Below are 4,731 nucleotides of genomic sequence, written 5' to 3' on the forward strand. Positions count from 1 at the left end.
TTCAAAAACCTTATTCAGCTTGAAATTCAAGCGATATCAGGTTATTTCGCTTAAACTTCTTATCTCGCTTGAAATTTTTAATCTCGCTTGAAGTTGTGTTTTAGGTGATTCCGCTTGAATAGGTTCCGCTTGAATTTGATTCCGCTTGAAAAGTGTTTTTTTTGAAAAACGTGTTACCGAAACATGGAAGAGGAATTCTACAACGCGTTTGCTACATCTCCAAGTACTCCGGCTGCCATTGCTCAAAACATGAACTTAGAAAACGAAACTGGAACTTTACAAAAACCCCCAAAACTTATGGGAATTGAGGAGTATCATGGATGGAAGAATCGTTTTGAAAATTGGGTTCAGGCAAACCATTTGAGAGCTTGGGAAAGTATTGAAACCAAGTATGTTAGACCACAGTCTGCGTTGAATGTTGACAAAATCATCTCAGAATTTTCAGAAAAAGAAAGAGATAGTTATAAAGGAGAGAAAATGATGATTAGTCTCCTACAGCAAGCTGTCAAAGAAGACATCTTTATTTTGCTTCAGTGTGATGGGAGTGCATTTTCAATTTGGGAAGCACTTAAGAAGAAATTTGAAGGAAGCACAGAAATTCTCAAAAGTAAAGCATCATTGTTGAAAAAGGAGTTTGAATTGTTTACCAGTATGCCTGGTGAGACTACCAAGACTCTCATCGAGAGATATTGTCATCTTGTGCGTACAATGTCTCAGTTGAAAATTACTAAAACTCCAGCAGAATGGGTTGAAAAGCTAGCTGACGCTTTACCACAGAAAGAATGGGGTACTTATCTCATGATCTTAAAGAATTCTAGAGAGTTTAGCAGATTGTCAATCGGACAGTTTATTGAAAAACTTGAGGCACAGGATCTTGAACAGCAGAAAATTGCCAGAATGAACAGCTCAAGTTATCAACAGGATATCAAACTGTACTACAAAGGAAATGTTCAAACAGTTGAAGCAAGTCCAAAGATCCAAACCGCGTTTAGTGCAGGAAATTCATCTGGATTAGTCAGTCAAAGTTCAGTCAACACTAGTGGATTTTCAAGTGTTAATCCTCCAAGTGTTCAAAGTGAAAATGTTGGTAATGGACATATGATTCAATGCAATGTGGCATTACATCTTCAAAATGGACAAAATTTTTCGAAAGAAGTTGTGAAAAATCATATGGCATTGCTGGTTAATGCATTGGAATCTTACGAAGGATTGATTGATGGAAGAATCGGTAATCCAATGCTAACAAAGGAAGATTACGATCAGATTGATGCAGAAGAATTAGAGCTTATGGATATAAAATGGGCTTTAGCTAGTGTCCTGAGAAGAGCTGAAAAGTTCAAAATGATTACTGGAAGAAATGATTTTTTGGATGCTTATCTTTCAGCTTTAGGTTTTGATAAATCTAAAGTTACTTGTTTTAAATGCAGGGAGAAAGGTCACTTCAAAAGAGAATGCAAAAATCAGGAGACTAGTGGAGCAAAGAATCCTTTTGGAAAAGATGATTACTATCGGAAGGCTATATATCAGCAAATCACTCATCAACCGCATCAACAGAAGGATTCACAAACTGCACATGGAAAAATGATCGAAGATGCAAATAAGAAAGCTTATTATGTCATTATTGATCAAGATGATGAGAAGATGGCTGAAGGTTTTAGCTGGGACAAGTACATTCCAACTGATCCAAATGTTAAAGCTTTTATTGCTCAGATTGTTCTAAAGCCAGAGTTGATGAAGGAATGGATGGCTGTATTATCTGATGAAGATGAAAAATCTGTTTCTTCATAAGATAGTTCAACAGAAAGCAGTGATGATGATGAAGAAATTGAACAGATTAATGTTGGAAAAACTCATTTATCTTCTGACAGTTTTGAATTTCATTTTGCAGATAAACTGAAGAAACTCAAAGAGAGAAAAGCTGCAAAAGACAGGAAAGAAATCAAGATTGTTGAGAAGATAGTTGAATTAGAAAAGGTGATTGAGAATATTGTGGAGGTTGAAAAGATAGTTGAAGTCACAAAACCTTGTCTTACCGATTCAGAATCTTGCAAACAATGTGAAGAAAAAGACGAGAGGTTTAGTGAATCAGAAAAGCTGAAAGAAAAGTTGCTGTTTGATATCAAGAATTTGAAAGAGTCATATGATGTATTAAACAGAACGGTGAATAGTTTGCAGAAAACTAATTCTGAAAGAGAAGACGCTTTGAAAATGATGAATGCAACAATGATGTCGAAGCAGAAAGAAATAAATTTTTACATTGAAGAATGTGCAAAATGGAAGCAAGAGTTGGATGGTGAAAAAGTTGAAAATGAAAGAATCAGACGATTACTGAGAAGTTATACAAGTTCTGATTACTTAATTGACATAATTTATCCAACTGTTGCAGGTTTTGAAGCGTTTAATGATGAAGAAAAGAAGCTAAAGAAGAAAAAGGATACTGGTAAGAAACAGAGTGTCTGTTATAACAAGTGTCCGCCTCTGATATGGGAAGGGTATTTGCCTAGAAAACCAAATGAGGAACAAGTAAAAAAGGCAGTCAATATAAAGTTAGAGTCCGAGTTAACCGATGTATTACCAGACAACATTGACATCACATTCACAGCATCCGACACAGATCATGAGTCCGAATTAATTAAAAGAATGGTCGATCAGGTGTTGGATAAGGATGAGGAGTTAGAGTCAAAATCCGAGTCCGAAAGTTCGTGTTTGTCAGTCGGGAGTTCGAGTTCGTCTGGAAAAAGTTCAAAATCGTCGGGAAAACGGGTTTATAGTAAAGAATTTTTGTTGTCAAAATCTAATTTGAATGATGAAACATTTGAGGTTGCTTATACTTTGAATGATTCTGACAAATTATATTTTGATAAAGAGTTTCCAATAAGAAGTGTTAGATTTGAAATGATCAAAAAGGTTTTCAAAATAACAGAAATCAATATTTCTGAAATAAAAGATTTAAATCTTACTGGAAAAACCTAAAAAATATACTTCAAGAGTTCAACAAAGATTAAACAAGAAAAAAAGTTACAGTTCTGGTTCTGGTTTTCAAAAGAAACCAAACCATAACAGTAATTTCAAAAAGAAAGGTTTAGGTTTTATTCCCCCTGAAAATTATCAAAATGAGAAAATTTCTAAAAATACAAAATTTGTTTCAGGTCCTTCTGCTGAAGAAGAAAAGAAGAGCTCATTTTGGTGTGAATCAAATCAAGAATTTCTTGCTGGAAAGAAGAATAATGAAGCTCATCAGAAAAGAGAGACTAGAACCTGTTATAGGTGTTAGGAAATTGGACACATCGCGTGGAATTGTCCCAAAGCATCCAACACAAAATAGGGAGTCTCAGAAAAACTTAAAGAAGTAGTTGTTGATAAAACCGAACCACCAATTGAAAAATTTAAAGTGTTTAAAAATTCAACATATGAAGTTGGTGAATGTTCGACAAAGTTTTACAGGAGAAGTGTAAAGCTTGACAACCAAAAGTGGGTTGTTAAGAAATCTGAGGCAAAACCTAGTGATGAATCTGATTCCACCAAATCAGAGGAGCCACATGTTGTTAAAACAAGTGAAAACTCAGTTCCTCCAATGGATGATGAGAACTTTCCACCATTGAGGACTGAGAATCTTAAACAAAAAATTGAGAAAGTGGAGATCTTGAATCAATTTTATTCTGAAAAAAATAAATTTGATGTTGAGAAAACTTTTAAAGGAAATGTGAAGAAAATTTTTGGAAAGATGTTCGAAGGTAAAGCAAAAGGGGTAAAAGACTTTTACGCTACAAAGAAAGCAACTTACGCCCCGACTGCAGATGAATTGGTTTCACCCAAGGCTAGTCAGGCTTGGGTGGACATTTTCTTTCATTAAAAAAACCTGACTTGCCGGAGATCCCAAGTTTGTAATCGCGGATCAGGAATCGGCATCTTTCTTGATAAAGTTTTGATTTGTGAATGAAATTTAAAAATTGATAATTTTTACAGGTCAAGTGTGACTTGCCGGAGCTTCCAGGTTGGTAAGTGTGAAGCAGGAATCGGCATCTTTGTTGGTAAAGTTAATTAGTGTAGATGTTTTATTCCTACACTTGGTATAGGAGATTTAATTTTTACATCCAGTACAGAGGTTTGATTGTGCATACTTGCAAAAGGTAAATCAAGGACATTAAGTTGTACTTGATTTACTACTAGTGATTGAATGAACAAGATAATGAACCCCAACCTACAAGTGGTAAAAACAAACTTATTTTCTGAAAAAATCATTCTGATTAAAACAAACTTAAGTGTTTTGAAATCTTAATAAGAAAATAGTTTGTTGAAAGGGGGAGCTCTGATTGTTTATGCCTAGTGGATGGCGAATTGAAGTGATTCGATATCGGTTGTCATTTTTCTGTATAGTTTGTTTTCAAATTTTCTTTAAATGTATTTGCATTTTAGGGGGAGTAAGAAATTTTCAGAAAATCCAAAAACATTAGAAAATTTGAAAAATTCAAAAACATGATAAAATTCAAAAATGAGTTTTGTTGTCGATGATAGTACATCAGTGGGCTGTCACAACATGCTAAAGAAATGTAATGTTAAAAATGTGATAAACAATCTCACTGATGATATGCCAGTAGGTTTTTACACATTTAGTAGATTGTGACGAGATATAAACCTAAAATTTAAAACTTGCTTATATCGTGGGTAACATTTCTTGGATATATAGGTAACCCCTGAAATCTTGTTTAAAAGGTCCCTCTTTCTGAGATA

Source organism: Helianthus annuus, chromosome 9, assembly GCF_002127325.2.
Source record: "Helianthus annuus cultivar XRQ/B chromosome 9, HanXRQr2.0-SUNRISE, whole genome shotgun sequence".
Lineage (NCBI taxonomy): Eukaryota > Viridiplantae > Streptophyta > Magnoliopsida > Asterales > Asteraceae > Helianthus > Helianthus annuus.